Genomic DNA, 23,780 nt, shown 5'->3' with positions numbered 1-23,780 from the left:
AACCATTAATGTCTTATCTTTTTAAAAATTTATTTCAAAGCAGCGGCATTAATCAAGCATTGCACATTCCCTCCATTGGTAAATAGTTGTTGGGTGAATGAATATGCAGAATGGCCAAAAGTGAAAGTCTGATTAAAAGAATGGAGACCAGCTTTATTAGATGTATGCTGTTTTTGTATTTCTGTTCCCAGACTTAAACTGGATTATCTCTGCTAATATCATGGATACAATGATAATTTCATTTACTCTAACAAAGATTTGTTGAGCATATACTATGTGCCAGGCACCATGGTTATAAAGACAATCCTTTTATGCAGACAGTCCTGTGTTCCCTATGATCTTAAGGAGCATTTGTCTAACAGAAGTGATAGGCACCAATTAAACAAAAACAAAGGGAGTTTATTGTTACAAACTCAGATAAATGCTACAGGGAACATAGTTCTCTGAGAGCATATAACAAAAGAATCTGGCCCAAGCTTCTCAGTTAGGGAGGGTGTCCGTGAAGAAAGGTTGACTGAGCTAAAATATGGATATATAGAAGTTAGCTAGGAAAAGGGAGGGAATCGCACCTACAAAGGCCCATTTGTTGGAGAAATCATGATGAGTTTAAAGAACTGCAAAAAGGATGGAGTCTAGAGACTAAATTTGGGGGTAGGGAGATATGGTATGACATGAGCCTGGAGTGGTGGGCAGGCCTCAGACCATAGGATACCTGCGAGCTATGCTAAGAACCTTTAATAAGAGCAAGGAGTAGTGTTGTGAGCTTTGTCATAGTCAACCCCCTTGTTTTGCAATAAGTGGAGAAGAACCAGTGAGATGCTAGGAGACCAGTAGGGAGACAACTGGAGTAAGAGATGGTGGTAGCTTAAAAGGGTAGTGGTAGTGTAATAAGAGGATCTATCCAAGAGAATTTAGTAGATGGACTCAACTGGACTGGTGTATTAATCTGTTTTGTGTTGCTATAACAGAATTACCTGAGACTGGGTAATTTATAAAGGAAAGAGGTTTATTTGGCTTACGATTCTGGGACAGCTGCATCTGGCACGGGCCTCAGGCTGCTTCTACTCATGGCAGACAGTGGCAGGCTGCTGGTCAGTACAAGCAGATCACATGGCGAGAGGAAGCAAGAGAGAGAGAGAGGAGGTGCCAGGGTCTTTTTAAGCAACTAGCTCTCACGGGAACTAATAGAGCAAGAACTCACTCATTAATCAGGGGAAAATGTCAGTTTCCCCTCCCCCAGGGAGAGCATTAATCCATTCATGAGGGATCCACCCCCATGACTCAATCAGGTTCCAGCACTGCCACATTAGAGATCAAATTTCCACATGAGTTTCGGAGGGGGCAGCACATCCAAACTCCATCAACTGGAGATAGACTGGAAATGGAGTGCGTGGGAAGGGGTGAAGTCAAGAATGACACTTAGGTGCCTGATTTGGCCCTCCGCCCAGAAGCAGGCAAGACAGCACCATCCAGGGTGCTAGGCAGGAGCTGAGGGCAGCCGCCCTCTCTGCCCAGAAGCAAGCAAGAGAGCATGCTGAAAACACCATTTTGTGTGGATGGCACACTAAAGCCACTGCCACAGCCACAGTTGCCACAAAAGCAGCTCAGTGCCACAGTAGTAGCCAAAGCCTCCATGTAGGCAGCCCACCAGACACTCGACTGCACTGACACAAGGAGAGTCACCAGTGGAGACTGGAAAAAGAAGAGGACGTCTCTCTTCAAAGGTGCCTGATTTGCACAGCTTGATAGGGAATTGGTACTGCTCTGAGACAGGAAACAGCAGAAGGGGACTGTGTTGGGAGTGGGGTGGGAAGGAGGAAGACTGAATACATACAAGGCCATCTTGATATTGAGACATCCAATTAAAGATGTTAATCAAATAATCAGATATAGAGGTCTAGAACTCAGGAAGTTTTTCAGTTGGAGTGGAGATAAAACTTGGGGAGTTATTGGGGTGCACCTGATAGAGATGAAAACACAGACCAGCATGAGCTTGCCTGAGAAGATAGCATAAAGCCAAAAGACAGTCTACAACTGAACTGAACCCTGAGGATCTCCAGCACATAATGGCAGAGGAAAGTAATTCTGTAAAGGAAACCAAGAAGGAACAGTCAAAGAGGTGGGAGGAAAACAAGGACAATGATAGAATGGGAGAGAGAGGTGGACAAATGACAATATTGCTGAGAGGTCAAGTTAGTAGACAAAAAAAATTGGGTTTATTAAGAGGGAAGGAAGAACCTGCCAAGAAAAAGGCTAGTCTCAGTCTGGAAGCTAGTGTGGCACAAGGGAACAGGTCCAGCTTTGACACCAGGATTGTGACTTCCAGTCCTGACTCTGCTGTTAACTAGCACAGCCATTGGCAAGCCTTTGGTCAAGTTGCTAGACTCTTACTTCCCAGTTTCTTCGTCTATAAAACAAGGACCTCAATCCAGATGATTTCCAAGGGAACTTCCAGCTCTGAAATCCCCTGATACTGCTTTTTCAGATTAAAATTATATTTTCTCATTTGCTTATATTAACAGATTTGATTAAGTTAGATTTTGTTTGGCCCTTATAAGATCTATCTCCTTGTTCATGTGCATTTCTTTACTCACAGATTCTGTTTTTAGAAAGTTTATGCAAAAGGGCTGACCAGATAGCTAAGCTGATTAGGGCGTGGTCTTATAACACCACGGTCAAGGGTTCACATCCCCTTACCAGCCAGCCCCCTTACCTCCCCCGCAAAAAGAAAAAGTGTATGCAAAACATTAAATGTGATTTATTTTCATATTATTTTGTTATGTTAGAAGACATGATTTCTTCTGATTTATCAAAGTTGCTTTATACTTTATATGAAATCATCAGGAGATGAATTATTGCCAACTCAATGAATCATGTATGGGTATTTGGGAATGTTTTTGCTATGCTGTTTTTAATTAGGAAGACAGCACATCACCCAAACCATAGTAATTCATATTTTTCTATTTAACTAAAAATATCTCATAAATACTATGTATGCCAGAGAACAAACACGCATATTTGTGTAACCAACCAGGACTATGCATTTCTGAGTTTAAAATTTTATTAGTTACCCATAAGATATTTTTTAAATCAAATGATCTGTAACAACCACATGTCATTTTCTTTTTCCTGTTTGTCTTATTCTCCCACAAAAATGTCAGTTTCCTATTTTCTCAATTCCCCTTTTCTCAGTTTAAAATTAGAGCCAACAGTTTGGTGCAGGAAAGGGATGGGTGTGCCTCAACCCGGTAGGTGGGAGGCTCAAAATCAGTCAGTCGAGATCTACTGGAATCTCCAAAACTAGGAATTGATTCCTAATGGAATGATCAGACTCTCCAAGTCTTTCTCTGCCTGGGTTTTAAAAGCAAGACTAGCCTTTTTGGATTGGAGTTCTTAGAGAATTATGGAGTGATTCATTTACCATATCTGTTAGAATTGTAATGTTTAAAGTAATCTAACAATTATATAGGGGAAAAGCAATGGGCCAGCTTCAGTTTTAATGAAGTGGCTCCGTAAGGAAGTGCTAACAGAGATGGGCGCACAGTGAAGTCAGTGGATAGGAGCTGATTCCGGCTAGAAGGACTGAGCCTTTTTGAGAGGCAGCCTGATTCCTGAAAAAGAACATTGGGCTGGAAGTCAGGAAGCCGAGGCTAGTCTTAGCTCTGCCACTAACTTGCTGTGTGACCTTGGGTCCAACTCAGCTCCTGGCTCACTGTAGGTACTCAGTCAACGTTGATTTGAACAAATGAACTAATTCAAAGAAGTGTCTCCTGAAATTGCTTCTTACCGATCTAGCTGACAAGTGCAGCATCTTGGATGGAGGTACCAGAGATCACATCACCTTTGGCCAGATAGGACTTTGCACTGGAAGCTTTAAAATACAATGTCTGGGGCTGGCCAGTTAGCTCAGTTGGTTAGAGCACAACCTTGTAATACCAAGGTCACAGGTTCAGATCTCTGAACCGGCCAGCCACCAAATAAATAAATAAATAAAATACAATGTCTGGCTTTGAAGAGGGCATATAACACAAATAATTTACTGTGCATTGATCTAACTAATAGAAAATAAACGATAACTCTTAAATCATCTTCCTCTGAGTGTAATGTGTGTAGGTTAACATGTAAATTGGTCAGTGTTAAAATATATGTGACTTTAAGCCTTCCAGATCCCATGAAAATGTCTGAAAAGAAACTTTAAGAAATGAGTACAGGGTTATTTCTTGCAGCATTTTTTAATACCATACGAGTGGAAACAACCTAATGGTTCATCAATAGTTAAATAAAATATGGCACATCATTCATACAATGGAATACTATATAGTTGTAAAAAAATAAAATGTTTTGCTGACATAGAATAATCTCCAAGATATATTGTGAAATGAAAAAAACAAAGATGGTGAAAGAGAATATGTATTTGCTTGAATGTACCTAAAAGCATCTCTGGAAGATACGTAAGAAACTGATAACAGGACTATCCGGTTAGCTCACTTGGTTAGAGCATAATGCTGATAACAGTACGGGCCAGCCGCCAAAACCCAGCAACAACAACAAAAAAAGAAACTGACAACACTGACAATGGCATACTGGGAGGATGGGTGGGAAAAAGACTTTGCATTGCATACTATTTTGTATTCTTTACATTTTTAACTATGTGAATATATTACTTAGTCCAAAATAAACATAAAAAGAAAGAAACCATGCATACACAAAAAGCAAAAATGCTGTAAGGCATAGTTGGTTTCCTAACCAAACACCCATTCCTATTCTTTGTTCACCTCTGCTCCAGAGGCTGGGAATGCTAAGTTCTCCTTTTCCCTTTTTCCCTCGTTAGGTGTGGTCATATATAACACCTCACCAGTGAAACATAATTGGAAGTCTGCTGAGGATTTCTGGAGAAGTTTTTGCTTTCCTGATAAAAGGCAGGGATGTGGCTGGTTCCACCTGTTCTTGCCTCCATCCTGCCCTGAATGTAGCTATTAATGTCTAGGGTTGTGCTAATCAGCTTATGTCTGTAAAGCAGAGGTGAAGAGAACCTGATATGAAAGTGTTGAGCTGCTGAAGCAATGCCATCAGATGCCTATCTCCAGACTTCTTGTTCTAGATGAAAAGTGAACACCATTTGGTTAAGCAACTTTAACTTATTACTTGCAGCTGCAAGCATGCCAGTGAGCATTTGGGGCATAAAGGGGCAAGAATGGAGGATTTGCTCTGTTAGACTTTAGAACCCAGGAAGTAACAACTCAATGAAGCTGGTAAAAAACATAAATAGACTAGTAGCTAGCCTGACCCCAGCCATCCTTCCATTCCATACAGCACTGAACCCCAGGAAGTAGGGTATGTGGGACAGAGGCAGTGGTCTGTTGGCATGTGGACTCACTGATGGAGTCTGAACCTGGAGGTGGGGTGAATAAGCCAGTTCCAACCAGGAGCAAACTTTCCAACCAAGGGAGAGGTGGCCTACATTGCCCGCTTCTGGACTCTGTGCTCCCTGACTTTGGTCATCCCCAGTTACCCAGTACAGTTATGTGTTACCTAATGATGGGGATAACGTTCTGAGAAATGTGTTGTGCTACTTCATAGTTGTGTGAACATCATAGAGTGTACTTACACAAACCTATTAACACCTAGGCTATGTGGTATAGCCTATGGCTTCTACGCTACAAACCTATAGCATGTTACTGTACTGAATATTGTAGGCAATTGTAATACAACCATATTTGTGTATCTAAAGCATACCTTAACAAAGAAAAGTAAATTTTCAGCTTCATTATAATCTGATAGGACCACCGTCACATATGTGGTCCATCATGGACCAAAACGTTGATATGTGGCACATGACTGTTGCCCCCATGCCTCAGCCACAGTCATGCACCTATTCAGTTGCCTCCTAATCCCCAGTAGTTCCCTCAGTTCTGCTACAAGTTGAATTTGTAAAGAAAAGCACTATCACCAATGATTTCAAGGTCACGCTTAAGTCTTGGAACTGAGCATCAATGTGAAAATGTTACTTTATTTCTAAAGTAACATTTTTTATTAAACATTTAAAATTTTTCTGTATGCTATTCTGAGAGCCCTACTTCTTTTCCAATTTGAAGAATTTTTCCATTGCACAAGTTTGAAGGAATGTAGTTTGCTACCCTCCAGCCTATGAAAAGGAGGCTAGTCTTCTCCCACGTCTACCTTTTAGACAGAGTATTGATTCAGAGGGAACAGACAGGGATTCTGGGCTAACAAATGCACAGTCACAAGATAGAGAAAGTAGGAAAGCCATGTTTGCACTGTAATTGTGGCAAATGTCTTTGTGGAAGAAAAATTCAGGTTGAGTTTATTAAGAGTATATAACTTTTAAAAGTGTAAGATTTGTGATTGTAATATAAACAGAAATCACTTTAGGAGTGAATAGAACAATGTATGTGACAGGGATGAAAAATTAATCTTTATCCTTGGAAATTTGATTTTATTGTAATTAAATATTGTAATTAAGTATTTGTAATTAGGGATATGTGTGATATTGCCACTTGCTAATTAATTCTGAATTAATTTTCATGTTGAAATTCTCTGGGTGAGCAAGGATTATATAAGGAGAAAAGAGCCTTTATTAAGGTAAGTAGAATCTCGTTTTGCTGAATAAAATCATTATAGTTGTTAAAACAGGATTGTTTCTATAGCTTGGCTTATAGCCCATAACCACTCTGCTTTGATAATAATAAACAGTACTGCTTTGCAGAGATTTTTCTTTAATGAATGTGTTTCCTAAAGTGGTTTCCTTGACCTTTCTACTCCTAACCCCTCACTTTGAATATTCAGCAAACCATGATTCTGACCTCTACTCCTTTATTCTCACAGTAGCTCCATGAGAGCAGAAAGCTTGTCTGTCTAGTTGAGTAAAACATTGTTGGGCACATATCAGACACTGTCTTTAACTATCATCTGTAAACCGATAATTCTTAAAATCATGTCTTTAGTTCCATGCTCTTGTCCGTAGTATTGTTGATCCAAACCCGTGACCTTGGTGTCATAAGGCTGCGCTCTTTATCATTGTTCTTTCAGGGAAACATAGTCCCATGAAAAAAGCAGTTTACTCCAGCTTGCAATTCAATCACAGAGAGCTTTTCCTTGAGATAACCAACATAAATATTTTGGTGTGCAGGAGTGCTTATGTTATGTGTACTTCCCGCTTTATCATAAAGAATACCAAAATGTTTTAACTGTTGAGTATCTAGTAAAGAAGTATAATACAGTGACTGCCAGTACAGCTGGTGTCATGGCCTTGATTCACACTGGGTAACAGCAGTTTTACCCACCATTGCTTTTGCATCATCAGTGCAAAAGTCAACCAGTGGAAAAAGCAAGTAAAGTGTTAGGATGATGAAAAGAATTTTGACCCCAGGAAAACTTTGCAGGGGGTCCTTTGACCACACTGGGAGAAGAGCTGTGCTAGGCTTTCTAGATGTCAGAGTAAACAAGACAACAAAGTCCTGCCCCTTTGGAGCTTAAGCTCTAGTGAGGGAGGACAAACATGCAACAAGCACAGAAGTAATCAAGATAATTTCAGAGCTTGATCAATCCCCTGAAGAGAGTAAACAAGGGAGTGTGATAGTCATGGGGGTTAGGATCTTGTCTGTTTCTGTTCTCCTTTGTATCCCCAGCACTGGCACATAGTATGTGTTCAGTGATTATCTGTTGAATGACTGAATGATTAAATGAGTGGTTTAACTGGACACATGAAAATAGACATATCAGCATAGTGAAAAATTTATTCATTCATTTGGTCTTTTATTCACTATTCCACAAATATTTATTGAGCACTAATTATGTCTGGCACTCTATTAGATGCTAGGATACATGGTGAAGCAATCTAACCACTAATTAGTTGGGAAGCAACTTTCCCAACTAATTACACTCAAAGAAATAGTCCTTTACTCAGTCAGTAGCACAGTGTATCCAGCACACTATACTATACCCAGAAAAGTGGAAAGAAATGGAAGACAGTTCCTTTAATCACACAGCTCTCAATTTAAAGGCCAAAGAACATAAAAACATAGCCAAATACTAACATGTTATGGAATGGCACATATATGAACAAGAAAATATTAACATCCCACGAACAGTACCAAAATGCTGCAGCTCTCCAGGTAATCAAGTGATTACTCATGGTAGCTTAGAGTTTTCATCAGCTTTGTTAGTCACTCTCTCTTTTGTTTTTTAATAAAAATGATTTACATGTTTTAATCTGAAGCTGCTCTGGCATTAGGACTGAATTGCCTCTTGCCTCACTGCACTACTAATTCCCCAGTGCTCTTGAGGCATGTGTTAGACATGTCCTCTGTTGGAAGTCCTTGTGACACGTCAGGGGCTTGGTTCTTATCAAATGTTTAAACACTTTCAGTTTTGCATTCACCGAGGGGATATTCTTGTGAACTTGAGGGGTATGTGCTTTTTCTAATCAAGCATCTTGATTACATCTTTTTCCCAATATGGATGTCTTGTTGCATGTTTTATTCTGGCAGCAATATGCAGTTTATGAGGGTGCTGAGGGTCCCCACCTTATTTTTCATGATCTGCAGGGGAAGGCTGAAACACTTTATCTGGAATTGTTGACCTGGTAAATTTGTGATGAATCCAGTCTGTAGAAATGAGAGACTCCGCACTTTTTGTCACAGTCTGTAGTCTGCCTGGGGTCCTCTGAACTACTGAGTGAAAAATCCCTGCCATAAGCGTAGTGATTTTTCTCTTTAGAGGCAGCACCCGCTGAATGTTCCGACTGAACTTCCTCATCTCTCTTTTAAGAACCCAGTTCTTTTCCCTCTAATGCCTCTTCCCAATTTGCAATTATATATTTGACTCATGTACTTCTCCTTTACTACACTGCAAACTTGAAAAAGGCAGGGCCTGTGTATGTTTTGATCAGGCTATATTTCAAATGCCTTGCACTGCTCAATAAATATTTGTTAAATATATGTATTAAGGGTCACAGCCAAATTCCTGCTTAATATATTTGGATACCTGACCAAGAGGATTGTAGTGCACTCCTGCTGTGACTGGTCACACAGGATTTATCTTTCCACATTGAGGTAAATGACTGTTTTCATTTTGGCTGGGCAAAGTTCTGGTCTAGAATCTAGTTTACTTTTTTTTAAACTTTATTATAGCTGATAAAGACTGTAGCTTACTTTTAAAAATAGACTACAATTTACTTTTTCAAATTACTCTATTGATTTTTGTTCATATTTTTACATGGTGAATTTGAATTTATATCTTTCAATAACTTAAAAGTGATGAGGACACTTTTAAGTAAGGTGATGAGAGAGAAACATTTAGCTTTACCAAGATTTTTTAAGTGGATGACAGCCTATAAGCTTGAAAACAAAACCATAGTTAGTGTTATTTTCTGGTTGTTAGGTAGAGCCACTGCTACCTTTGGTTTCCTAAATCTAAACATATTTATAGAAATACTTCTTCGGTCATCTTATAACCAAAGCAAGACTCTTGTAAGTATTTAATATTATATTTTAGAGCTAGACCATTAGCTCAGCTGGTTAGAGAGCAGTGTTGATTACACCAAAGTCAAGGATTCGGATCCCATACCAGCCAGCCAAAAAAAAATTCACATTTTAGTTCGTGGAATTCCCTGTAATAGGAAAGATCTTGAGAGTAAGAAAGATATAAAATATGTAGTCAAGTCATACACATTTTAAACATTCAGAAATGCTGATTAGAACTTGAATTCATTTTCTGATTTTTCTGAGAGGTTTGAAGTGCCCTGCTGTGCTTACCACCACAATGACTAGTTAGAAAACTAGGGAGGGAACTGTTAAAAGGAAGGAATGAGTAACGTCTGAAGGTCAGAGCACTAAAATCCTAGTGACTTAGCAAGTTGTGACACATGGGTTTTCCCTCTAAAAAACAAAACAAAAAACATTCTGTGCTGATTTCTCATTTTGGCCCTAGTATTTACCTGTCGGCCTATAATTGTGCCTGTCTTTCATTCCTTCCTCTTAAGGGTAAAGAAAGCTGCAGTCCCTAAACACGTGAACTGAAAACGTTGGATAGGGCAGCAACACTGAAAGCGGGTAAGCGCAGGCAGAGCTGGTGCAGGCAGGAGGAGTCTGGGTCCTCTTGCTGCCCCATCATTTTCCTCTCACGTTTGTTCTCTTTGCCTTCATTTCCTATCATTTTACATTTTTTCTTAGCCTTTTCCACCACCCCTTTTTCCTTCTATCACATCTTTACGTTAAGCCCACAAGTGAAAGCACTGATGAGCACTTCAACTTTTACAAAAAACAAGACCCCAGTGGTCACTGCAATATAATATAAAGCAAATTCCTTTTTCTATAAACATAACATACATACAGGTCTTTCCAACTGGTTAAAACTGTTCTTAAATAAAAATTAAATGGGATTTTTAAACATAAAACTGGCAAACTCATTTTAAGAGAGACCTATAAATCTGTTTTCGCAACTTTAGTCTAGCTGAGTGTGTGTGAAATCAAGTGCTCTCTTATATAGATCATGAAACTGTAATTGCATAGCCTTTCTGAAAAGCATTTTGGCAAAAGACATAAAAATATTCATGCCCTCTGACCCAGAAAATCCACTTGCAAGAGTTTATCCTAAGGAAGTGACAAGGGAAAATAACATTGGTCTGGTCAAGGCACCTGAAATAGAGTCAGGAGGCCATCTCAGCCTGAGTTTCAGGCAAGTCTTAACTTGCCTGAAAAAGAACATTCTGGAATTTTGCACTCAGCACCACCACAAGGGTCACGACCTCCTGGAGGAACAACTGCTGACAAAATTGCTGTTTAATGGTAAGGTCCCTGACTAAAGCCCACCTCAAAGAATTGTTACAACCAGTCCCTTATGGACAACGCTGTTTGACGCGTTAACACCAATCACAACTTTTGTAACAGCCCCTTCCTTTTTGCGGGCATTTTTCCTTTAAATACCCTGACTTTCCTTTGTTCTCCAGAGCACATGTTCAAGAACTCAGATCTGTGTCTCTGGGGCTGCAGTCCTAATGACCTCTCAAACCTTCTTCATTTCATTCTCAACCAGGTGGTCATTTTACTTTGTGTTTTTGTTTTTATTTTTTTTTGTAGCTGGCTGGTAAGGGGATCTGAACCCTTGACCTTGGTGTTGTAACACCATGCTGTAACCAACTGAGCTAGCCTGCCAGCTCCATTTTACTTTGGTTAACAGAAGATGTGTGCAAGGGTTCTCGTACACGGAAGTTTATCACAGCAATATTGATAATAGCAAAAAATTGGAAAGCACCTAAATGTCCAACAGTTCTTGATCCACCAATCTGTGTGATTCCCCAGTCTTCTAGAAAGGCCTAGGATTTTTGCCTTGTACTTGTCACCTAAACCTCAGCTGGGCAGGTGAGACCCTGGAGGTCCATGGATCTCATTGGTTAACAATTCTTAGTCTTCTCTCATTTCTAAGTACTTGGTTTCTCTAGCTTTATCAACATGCTCCTTGGAACTTCCAGTTGCAATCCCTTCCACTTTCCACTGTGGTTAAATACAAGAACTGTGGCCTTTTAAAAAATATTATTATTGTTGTTGTTCTTGTTGTTGTATTCCCCAGAGCTTTGCATCACCATTAAAAGGCACTTAGCAAATTTTCATTAAAAGAGTGAATACAGAAACAAGATGTTTACAATCTGCCTTGAATGTGATCAGATCTACTTCAAGCTGTAGGCTGCAATCTCTCTACAGAAAGAAATCATTCACACGGTAATACTATGAGGAAGAAAATGACTGTGAATTTTAGCATTTAGAATTTTGACCTAACAAGACAACAGTGATAGTTTGGCCATCCATTCATTCAGCAAATGTACTGAGTACCTGCAATGTACCAGGCACTATGTAAGCCCAGGGATAGAACCACAGAATTAGAAATTTAAAAAACTGTGTGAATTGGGTTGATTAAACTACACACTTAAAGGGATTGATTTATATACTAGAATATGAGTTTCTTAATTCAGAAAGATGGATATACCTGAACTATTTATTTCCCTTCTGTGAGCATTCCCTCCTTTGGATCCAGCTACCTATGAAACTGGATAGGTTAGCAGGTTTTTTAGGAAGCATGTGATCAGGGTTAAGGGGGTAGACCAGTGTACGAAGCTATTTCTTTCAAGCCATGTGAGAAAGAGAAGCAGCTTAGAGCAATCTACGGAATGTGAAGTCTGCTAAACTTATCAGGCCTTGAGACATATGAGCACGAAGCTTCAGTCACAACCCCCTCGCCCATGTTTGGGATAATTGCTAAAAGGCACGTTTAGCAAGTTTCTAGACATGTTGCTGCTACCAACAGGTATAAACTACCCAAGTATTATCACAAGTTGTACAATGTGAACCTCACCCTTTCTTTGTTGCAATGTTTCCGGAATTTATGACAGGAAAAGCCAGTAGTAGTGAACCAATGCAAATCTTGGCAAACAACTCTGTAACTGCCCTTTAACTTTTTTTTTCACTTTTCTCCCTTTCAAAATCTGTTTGTATGACAAGCAAACAGAAAGGACATCGTTGGGTGGGAGGGGGGAGAGGGAGGAGGGAGGGAGGTTTTGGTAATGGGGCCACAATAATCAACTACATTGTATATCGACAAAATAAAATTAAAAAAAAAAAAAAGAATAGAGCAGATGGGGAAAAAAAAATCTGTTTGTAATTGCTGCCACGAGAAGCACATATTCAGGGCAACTTGAGTCTGTATCTCCTGGGCTGCAGCCCTCAACCTTGGTCCAAATAAACTCATCATTTTATATATTTTGGCCTCAGTTTCTTTCTTTAGATCGACACATGGAAAGGCCTGTTTTTTATGTATTTCTCCAATGAATTAATTATTCTCATGCCAGACAATTATGATCAAATTCTTACTATTTAATTCCCCTTTTAACTATACTTCCTTTATAGAAACAGAACCCTCCTTTGCAACATTTTATTCTAGACAAGCTCTAAAATAACTATTTTACAATTTTCACTTTAAGGACACATCTTACTCACTTAGATAAATCTGTCAAAAGAAAACTAAAGTGTTTATAAAGTTTAGGTCCTCAGATCACGTGGGTTTCTTTTTGAGAACTGTCCATACTGAATCCAGGCATAGAGAACGCTTTCTTTGCCTGTTTGTTAGTGGGCTCTGGCATGCAGTCAGTAATCTAGTTAAGACCGCCTATCAAGCTAAATCTTTCTGAGGGACATGTATAAATGTACATGTCTGAAAAAAGAACTGAGAACTTAATTGATAACCCAGGTTATCTCTGGAATGACAAGGGACAGGGATTTGGGTAGGGTTTAAAGAGGTTTTGTCCTTATCTATCACGTTCCCCCTATGTTTTAACAAGGAGAATTTGTATGTCAAAAGGCAAAATTACAATAAATTTAGTTTAAAGATCTCAATTGACTTTATTGCAATTCCAGAATTGGGCAACATTTCATTCCATAAAATAGAATAAGTGTTCTAATAGGCCTGGAAGAGGAGGTTGGCTTTATAGACAGAAAAAGGGATGCAGAAAGCAGAAACAAAAAACAAAAAACTGATTGGTCCTTTTAAAATTACTTTCCTTGTAAGGTGGGAACAAGACAGAACAATAGAAAAATAACTGATTGGTTAATGTTGGGTTACTTCGGGTTAAGGATTAAATTGGAGGAAAGTTCATTATCATGCTGATTTAATATTGAAATTGGCTGTTATCTCTCTCTCTTGATTTCTTGTGTCCACCTGAGAAAGGAAACTGCGGCCCGGCTTAAACAACAAAGAGCTTGTTTGAGCCAATATGAGTGACCGCAGCCCAGAAAAACACCATCAAGTTATGTTGGGAAGTGCTCCGAGGTACAAACAGAGCTTCAGCATTTTTATAAACACGAAAAGGGGAGGCAAAAGGGGAGGAGAGGGAACCCTCTTAATCAGACTTTACGTTGGTTGCCTACCATGCCATGAGTCAGTGATTGGTTAATGGTTATATCTTGTTCTTTGAACAGTTGTTAAATCCATAAGTAAAGGTCGCATGTTCATTTCAACATTCTTTAGGTTAATTTATAGCTCTATGAGCGGACACCATATTTGGACCCTAGGCCTAAGGTAGACTGTTTAACAATGTTCCAGGATGTGGGGGATGTGACTATCACCATATACCTGACCTCCCAGGGCCATGGGAATTATGCTGACTTCAGTTGCTGATGCTAGAGCAATTTTCAGTTTATGACTTGGAAAGTAGGATAACAACTTTTTTAGTTTAGTAACGTGGAACCTCAGCACAAGTGACTCGTTTTGGTTTTCAGTCTGGTCTATTGGGGCCCAGTGCAGGAGCTTAGTCCAAAACAATGACCTCCTATAATTTTTATTTAACAGGTATTACTTGTCATTTTTCTAGTTAATAGCTGATGTATATGAAATATGCATATTCCCTTTAAACAAATAAATATCAAGTAAAAATTTTAAAAATCAAAGGACTTTGGGGACGATTGTACATAGAGAAAGAGAGAATAACTTGAAATCAAGAAAGATACTTTCTTTTGTACAGAAATTTAAAGGGAGCCCCAAAATCTAAGAAGTGAGCAGGTGCTAAAGCCAAGGGGCAACACAGAGCAAGCAAAACAGGATCAGACTCTATTACTGAGGACTGGCTTTAACCTCCACGTTGCAGCATCAGCCTAACAGGATGTGGAGCAGAACTAGGTGGACAAGAGACCTCGGGCAAGAAAGCAGTGGATGTGAGCAGTACTGACAGAGAACAGAACCTGGCCAGGAGGCCCCCTCACCTCCCTAAAATAGCAGGAGACTGACTTAGAGAGAAAAGCAGGGGGCGAGGGAAATCTTAAAGACTGAACATGTCTCTTTAAAGGTGACTGGGGGCTGGCCGGTTAGCTCAGTGGGTTAGAGCAGGGTGTTATAACATCAGGGTCAAGGGTTTGGATCCCCTCACTGGCCAGCCAACAGGAAAAAAAAGAGAAACTGGGTATACAGGGATCAAACCCCAAAACATGGTGTTATCAGAAAAGTGCTATTTTTCTATCTGCCTGAGTTTATAGTGTGTTAAATAGCAACCCCACTAGTTATATAACAATCATTATAATATTTATTGTGCCATCTATGGTCCCAACCAGAGTTGGTATTGCAGCTGTACTGTTTGCTTCAGCCAATTAGAGTAAGTATACTATGTTGCTAAAACTCTTAGCCAATGAGTGCTCTACCAAGCTATACTCAGCTGAGCATGTACTGTGAAGTCATTCATTCATGCTCCTTGGCCTATCTTTCTGCTGTCTATTTTGGGTTCTAGGTAACAGTTTGACCCTATATGTCTGACATAACCTATGAGTAAGTGATAGTGTTGCTCACATTAAAGAAACAAAGAATACCATGGCATTTTTTTTAAAAGCAAGTGTTATGGGGACCTTACTTGGGGGACTGTCAGATGTTAGCTGGCTAGATCTAGCCATGGTAGAAAAAATTAAAAATCCATATGCCTATGAGACAGCTCTTCAGAAGGGAAAAGGAACATTGTCTTTTCAACCACTTTGAAAATCAGCCTAGACATCTGGAGCCAGATGTAGTGGTTAGAGAGTTCCACACACCTCAGCAGGCAGCGACAGTGTAAAAGGGAGTGATCATGCAGAGACTGCAGACATCTAGGACGGTAATTCTCTGACCAGCTCAGTGCACTCACTGGGCACGGCAACCACCACCACGACTTGCCTTGGGAAGACCTCAATGCTCTACAGTCCTATAAAGGCAGTACTACGTTTGTAAAATTTTAATTTGAAGCCCAGGCTGACCTATCATTCTAAGACACCCATCTCTGTCTAAGCTGACCCATATGCTAGGTTCTGGATTGTGTCATAATTATTCACTCAATACAAAATCCCATCAGTCACAATTCTCGGTGGTAAGTAGCACAAACTATTAGTTTTGCTAGGGCTGCTGTAACAAAGTACCACAAACTTGGTAGCTCAGAACAAAATTTATTGTCTCACGGTTCTGGAAGTCAGGTCTGAAACTGAAGTGTTGGCAGAGTCATGGTCGCTCTGAAGGTGTTGGGAATGGCTTTGTTTCAGGTCTTTCTCCAAGCTTCTGGCAGTTCTTTGGTTTGTGGACATAACTCTAGTCCGCACATGCTATTCTCCCTATGTGTGTGTCTCTATATCGAAATTTCCCGTTTTTATAAGGACACCAGTCACATAAGATAGGGATCCACCCTAGTGCACTATAACTTTATATTAACTAATTACATCTGTAACAATCCAAATAAGGTCACATCCTGAGACACTGGGGGTTAGGACTTCAAAATAAGCATTTCAGGGGACACGTAACACCAACCTTGTACGATTTCAGGGGGGAAAAGTCTGTGAAAAGGCTACTGGCCCAAAGAATCTTTAGAAAGGCTGAAAGAGCAGCTTGGAAAATGGGCAGGTATGGGGGAGACTGAGCACAGCCAGAACCACAGCCAAAATAGTGTCCCAGAGCAGCCCAGTGAGGACATCCTGACCTCTGCAGGACACTGAGCACCAGGGCTTGCACTGCCCTAGAATCTGAGCTGCTATGCTGCAACTTCCAACTATCTTCAGTCACTCAACCTAAGTAGGTATTTTCCAAGACCTTGGGTTTTAATATCTCACTAGTTCCCAATTTTAAGTCTAGGTAATAAGCAATCTGCAAGGGAGGCTTGGGAAAGCAAGTGTCTGGAGTTCTGCTTTAGTAGTGGGGGGATGATGGGCTATCTTCCATCAGTACACATAGAGAATTCTTCAAACACAAGAGAGAGGTTCAGAGGCTAAGCAGCCAAAAGAAATAACAACTATCCACTCCACAGTATGTTTATTATCTCTACTATTGAACAAGGAGCCACCAGAATCTTAATATTTGGGATATAAGTAATTCCTCGTACTGCTGGAAATAGCCCTTCATTAGGACCATGGGTAATCACTGTTTTAATGTGCCTTCACTCCAGTTTATTAGAACACATCCCTAATATTCAATAACATTACAGATTAAGATTGAAAAGGGAAACCTAATTACAGATACAGTAGAGATTTTTATAAATCAAAAGATCATAATCTTAATGCCATAAAAATGGAAGACTGATAAATAATTTATATTTCTAGACATATATAAATTAACAAAATTGATTTCAGGAGAATTAAATTAAACAATAATCATTAAAGAAATTTAAAATGGTAGTCAAAAATCTCCAACACGAAGGCATCTCCAAGCCTAGTTTCATCAAACCTTCAATGAACAAAAGGATGAAGAAAAAAAACTTTCAATGAACAGATAATTCCAGTTTTATACAAACTGTTTCAGAGAATACAAAAAGCTACTCAACTCATTTTATAAAAACACTGAAACCTTGATATCTGGACTGGACAAGAGTATATAAGGAAAGAACAACATAGACCAATCTCAAAAACCTAGTCAAAAAAGTCCTAATTAAAAATATCAATATAAAGGGTTTTTTTTTTTTAGGGCCAGCCCGTGGCTCACTTAGGAGAGTGTGATGCTGATAACATACAAGGCCACGGGGTTCGGATCCCTATATAGGGATGGCCGGTTGGCTAACTTGGGAGAGTGTGGTGCTGACAACACCAAGTCCCCTTACCGGTCATCTTTTAAAAAAATAAAATAAATAAAGTTTTTAAAAAAAAATTTTTTTTAATATAAAGGGTTTCTTATTGGCGTTTTATTGAAATCAAATGTGTTTTGTTGAATGGACCATGTAATACCCTTTTTCACTGGGAAGCAGTCTCTGTCAATGACATCTCAATCCAAATCTATAATTTTTCAACTTTTTTAGTTATTAAAGCAGTCTCATTTCAGTTATTAAGACTGACTCCATTTTGAAACTCCAATTCATATGTGGTTCAAAGTTTTCCTCCTTCTCTCACTAGAGCAGACTGGATTTGTAGCTCTAATGACCTGGAATTGGGGATTGGGGTGTGGGATATGGGGCATGGGGCTGCTTGTCACATCTGATTCCCTCTTCCCTGTTTTTATTGAAGTACTCAGAATTCCAAGAATGACCCCAATGACCCTTGCCCTTGTATAATCCCCTCCCCTTTGAGTGTGGGTGGAACCTGAGATTATGATGAGATATTATTCCCATGGTTATGTTACATAACATGGCAAAAGAAAGATTGTCTGGGTTGGCTTCATCAAATCATATGAACCTTTAGAGTTTTTCCTGGCTGCTAGCAGAAGAGTAAGTCAGAGGTTCGAAGCACAAGGGGGATTCATTCAACACACTGTCGCTGGCTTGAAGATGGAGGGGACCATGTGCCAAGGAATGCAGGAAGACTTTAGAAGCTGAGAGCAGTCCCCACTGACAGCAAGGAATAGGGGAGCACAGCTCAAAAATCACAAAGAACTGGGGCCAGCCTGTGGCTCACTTGGGAGAGTGCGGTGCTGATAACACCAAGGCCACAGGCTCGGATCCCTATATAGGGATGGCCGGTTAGCTCACTGGGTAAACGTGGTGCTGATGACACCAAGTCAAGGGTTAAGATCCCCTTACCGGTCATCTTTAAAAAAAAAAAAAAAATTAACAAAGAACTGAATTTGGCCAACAACCTGAATGAGCTGGAAAGCAGGTTCTTCCCTAGAGCCTCCAGATAAGAGCCCAAGCTGTCCAACACCTTGACTTCTGCTTTGTGAGACCCGGAGCACAGAAACTAGGGGAGCATACCTGGATTTCTGATATACAGAACTGTGAGCTAATAAATTTGTGTGGCTTTAAGCCACTACATTTGTGGTAATTTGTTACATGGCAATAGGAAACTATTACATTAGTCCTCTGGTACTGGAGTGGCAAGAAAGGGGAAAGGAAAATTACATTTTTTTTACCCTTGAAAGTTTGTTGCCCTTTTACTAGTGGGACATGACCATGGTTCCATTATATGAACAACCCCAACTAGATGATGGGGGACATTTCTGTCCCTTTCTGTTGGTTGTCCCAGCTTTTCTGATTAATACCAATTGGCCATCAGCTCCTTCCATGTGCTCAACCTCACTACGTCTCTTCTGCCAGCTGAGTGGCTCCACAACTTTCAGACAAGATATGATCACAAGTCCTGGGAGGGCATGTGGGAGATTATAAACGCCTCATTTTTCCAAAAGGTGACTTCTGTTGTTCTGATCCTCCCTTAACACTCTCAATGATAAAAGTTATCAAACCAGTTTAGCCTGTATTGACCCTGTGGGAATCAGAATCTCAGGCCAAGTTTTGGGCGTTATTTGAACTTAGCCTTAGAGAATTGAGTAACTGTTCTCCACAGGGCAATATTCCCACTGAAATCTCTGAAATATGTGGTATTCTGTAAGAGCAGGATCAGATCTTAATTATGCTCCATATCATCCTGTTATACTATTCCTGTTACAAATTCATCAGTGTCCTTAAAAAAACAAAACAAAACCAAAAAAAGCCCTGTAACCAAATAGGATTTGAGCAATGGAAAAATGGTCAATATTAGAAAATCTGTCAGTATAATCTCACCACATTAACAGATTAAAAGAGAAAAGCCACATGGTCATCTCCAGATGCATAAAGAAGCAGTAGATAAAACTGAACACATATTCATATTTTTAAAAACCTCAAAAAACCAGCAACAGAAGGAAACTTTAATAACATGATTAAGGACACCTAACTAAAACTTACAGCAAACATCAAACTTTAAAAGTATTTTTATTAAAGTCAATAATAAGATGAGGATACTTACTATCATTGCTATTATTCCATAAAGTAATAATTCTTCTAATGGTTACCAGAAAAATGAAATAAGAGATAAAAGGAAGAGACAAGTTGACAGTTTTTCCAAATGATATTATTATCTACATACAAAATCCAAGAGCATAAACTGAAAAACAAATAGCCACCCCCCAAAAAAGTATATATATAAAACAAAAATGCAGCAGTGTTGCTGGCTATAAGATCGAAATATAAAAATCAGGAAAATCAGTAATTGTCCCATATGTCAGCAATAACCAAATAGAAAATAAAATAGAAAAAAGATATAACTTAAAATAGCAATAAAAGCTATAAAGCACCTCAAGAAAAAAGTAGCCAAAGATAGTTTTAAGGAGAAAATGATAAAAGATTATTAAAGGATGTCCAAAAAATGGAGCAATATGTCACATTCTTATCTGGGAAGAATCCATACTGAAAAGATGTCAAGTTAATTTATCAGGCCAATGCAATTCAAATCAAAACCCCAACAGGATTATTTTTAAAAATTAGACAAACTGATTCTAAAAGTAACATACAGGGCTGGCCGGTTAGCTCAGTTGGTTAGAGCACGGTGTTGTAAAAGTAACATCCAAGAAGAGCCAAAACAATACTGAAAAAGATAAGGAGACCTCACACTGTTAGATATTGAAAGTTATTATAAGGCTTAATACTCTATGGCCCAGCAATTCCTCTTGGATGTAAGCAGCCTACTGTCCTTACTGTTTATGGATTCATATATTTACAGTCAACATATAAAACATGGACTTAGTGGATAAGCACCAAACTGATTATTATGATTACATCAAGGGAGGAGAGATGAATGGAATTAAGAATAAAAGGAGAATTTCAACTTTTTTTGTAATGTTCCATTTTTCAAATATATTTGAAGCAAAAATGACAAATGTGAATTCTGGACAGTGGTTACATAGGATATGAATTGTTCTGTAAATGTTTCTGCACATTTAAAACTTGTCAAAATAAGCAAAAGTTAGTTGATTAATTTTTTAACAATAGAAACAAAATAGAAAGAAAAAAAGTTGTTTTTTAACGGTTGGCCACCATGAGGATCCAAACCCTTGACCTTGGTGTTATTACACCATGTTCTAACCAACTAAGAAAATATTTTTTGAATAGAAAATATTATTCTGAAAATAGAAACAAAAAGCCTGTACTAATATTCACCATTTGCTAGGATTTTGCTCTTTAAATAACACTATTCAGTTCCAGATGTTTGGAAAGACATATGGAATTTGAACCACTTCTGTAATTTTAGATGAACTTAAATATTGTGAGACAGCATTCTAAACACCCTTTCTGAAATAAATCTTGTCATTTTTCACTATGCTTTAAAGATTACTGTTGTCATCAATAAATACAAGTATGAAATGGCCCTTGGACCAGGACAAGTCTATTGTGGATACGTTTGCAGAGTTTATATCCCGAAGAATATGAACACTCAAGATATCTTCATCTCTTGGAACAAAGGTGAGCATCAAAAACAATGCTCCTAGGGCCAACCTGTGGCTCACTTGGTAGAGTGTGGTGTTGATAACACCAAGGCCACAGGTTCGGATCCCTATATATAGGGATGGCCGGTTAGCTCACTTGGGAGAGTGTGGTGCTGACAACACCAAGTCAAGGGTGAAGATCCCCTTACCGGTCATCTTTTTTAAAATAAAACAAACAGTGCTTCTAAAAATAAGCAGAAGTTTGCCCCCAGAAAAGCCTCAAGTAAGCACAATGAAGGGCAAAGTGACACGAAATGCAGGCAGAGGCAGCAGCTGGTCTGCACTTTTTTCTTCATGTTAACAATAGAAACTGCTTTTAAGGTGAGCAAATCCAGTTTGTTTTCTCATTCCTTTTCCTTTGACTTCTGCAGTACTCAGTACAGTGTCATTACTTGACTCTGGTTTGGGGGATGCCATTATATGGCCCTGGTTTGGTTGGCCATTCCTCTCATTCCTTTGCTATTTCAAGCTCTGCCTCCAGCCTGATCTTCAGTTTCATGTTTTCTACTACTGAACTCTCCATTCTATGGTGCATCACCTAAAACTTAACAACCACCCAACTTTTCATTCCCTCCAGACTTTGTGTCAGTAGTATCATCATTCTCTTTGGGTGGAAACTGAGTCATCCTGCTAGGTTCCATTGACAGCAAGGAGTATGACTATCTTGTTCACCACCTGGGGCCTAGGGTAGCGATTGGCACACACAGTAAGTTTTGAAAACTAAGTCCTGGAAAAATTGAATCCTTGCCTCATCCTTTCTCTCTTCCTAATACTTTAAGTCCTATCACTTCTTCTTCATCTTTTTTTTTTTTTCCCTGCAGCTGGTAAAGGGAATTCTTCTTTCATTTCTGCCCCTTCTTTTCTGGTTCTATTAGAAAGGGACTAATCCTATTAGTTTTGCCCTTTGTTTCTGCTCTAATAATTTTGCCAAGAGAATTTTTTCAAAACACAGGGCCAGTGAGAAGGGGGAAGGTCAGCCAAGAAAGGGGCTGACCCAACTATTCTGAGCTTGAATCTGCTCTCGGTGGTCCTGTCACAACACAGTTCCAAGCAAATCATCGTTTATATGCTCCCAATATCTTCCCACTGCCTATGCTGTCTAAAGCCCAAATTTTGTTCCTTGGCACTTAAGAAAACTCCAAGTTCCAGGGCCAGCCTGTGGCTCACTTGGGAGAGTGTGGTGCTCATAACACCAAGGCCATGGGTTTGGATCCCTATACAGGGACTGCCGGTTACCTCACTTGGAAGACCGTGGTGCCGACAACACCAAGTCAAGGGTTAAGATCCCCTTACTGGTCATCTTTTTAAAAAAGAAAGAAAGAAAAAAAACTCCAAGTTCTTAAAACTTTCTCTTGACTTTTATTTCCTGTCTCAAACAGTCCTCTCGTGTTTCTGCTTCTGGACTTTTCTGATAGTATTTTCTTGTGCCTGTAATAGTCTCTGCGTTTGTGTCTTTGAAAGGCACAAAATATGAGTGATCCTTTATGAGGCCTTTGTGAACTTCCCCAGGATTCATGGAGCAATTCTGTCTTGGGACTGTTTTTTGTTTTGGCGGCTGGCTGGCACAGGGATGGAAGCCTGGACCTTGATGTTATCAGCACCACCTCTAACCTACTGAGCCAAACGGCCAGCCGTCTTTGAATTCTTATAGCACATGCTCACCCATTAATGTCATTTCACAAATGCGCCCTTTTTATGCTTGAGAGTTTCTTTCATCCAGTCTGGCAACCAGAAACCTCACTATATTTGATCTGATAAAGATGAGATTTGTTTTTTAAAGGCCTCACTAAATCCCTGAAGTTAATAATGTTGGCAATTAAGTTAAATCAATTGAGTGACTCCTAGGCTGAGGAGTGGGAGAAAGGATGGATAATAATTTTATTTAAAAAGGTCCTTAATAATAATTTCATTAAAAACAGTGCCTTATCCACAAGGACCTAATCACTTCCTGGCCCGAGAAGAAGCTGTTCTTTGCGTCTGTGCTTTTTGGGTTGGGCCAACTTAGTTATTTATGTTCTCGTTCATTTCTGAGACTGCATCAAAAACGTTTGCCACACCTATGTGGGCAAGTAGGTGAGTCCTTCAGAATTGAGCGCGTAATATTTAAATATATATTTTTAATGGTAATACGTGAATAGATTATATAAACAAACCGAAACATTCCAAAAGCCCAAAAGGAAAAGTCACCGCTTTTACACCACCCCCGCCCTCCCGGCTCCCGCAGTAACCGCCGTCTTATTTCTCCAGCAAGAACACCTGTATGCACCACTGTATAAGCCTACGTTACCTGCTATTTTTAACCTTTTAAAAAACAAGTCTTGAAATAACTCATTTGTATAAAACTCCAGCGGCAGGCGGCGTGGGCACAGCTGTCGATTTGGGTTTCTTTCTGGTAGCAGCGACACTTAGAGACGCACTCGCCCGCAGTTTCCATCGCGGTCGGGAGGTGTAAACACACGAAATACAAAAATAGCACAACGGCCTAAGGACTCCCGGGGCGCTGCGCCCCACCCCGGGGAGCTCGCGGCCGAGACCCCTCCCCATCTGCG

At 39.6% G+C, this 23,780-nt stretch overlaps 1 long non-coding RNA gene and 1 pseudogene across 1 annotated transcript in view; both read right to left on the bottom strand.

Annotated features, from left to right (window-relative positions):
* LOC134360730 (uncharacterized) overlaps positions 1 to 23,670 on the bottom strand; it is a 36,284-nt gene extending 12,614 nt beyond the window's left edge. Inside the window, exon 1 of the long non-coding RNA XR_010021349.1 lies at positions 23,519 to 23,670. This is a non-coding gene — a long non-coding RNA (uncharacterized LOC134360730). The remainder of the gene's footprint in view (positions 1 to 23,518) is intronic.
* On the bottom strand, positions 4,772 to 8,715 carry LOC134360352 (large ribosomal subunit protein uL30m-like; annotated as a pseudogene).
* Positions 23,671 to 23,780: the final 110 nt, after the last annotated feature.

This window comes from Cynocephalus volans, chromosome 12 (assembly GCF_027409185.1).
Source record: "Cynocephalus volans isolate mCynVol1 chromosome 12, mCynVol1.pri, whole genome shotgun sequence".
Taxonomy (NCBI): Eukaryota; Metazoa; Chordata; class Mammalia; order Dermoptera; family Cynocephalidae; genus Cynocephalus; species Cynocephalus volans.
This window is presented reverse-complemented; position numbering and strand designations above follow the sequence as displayed.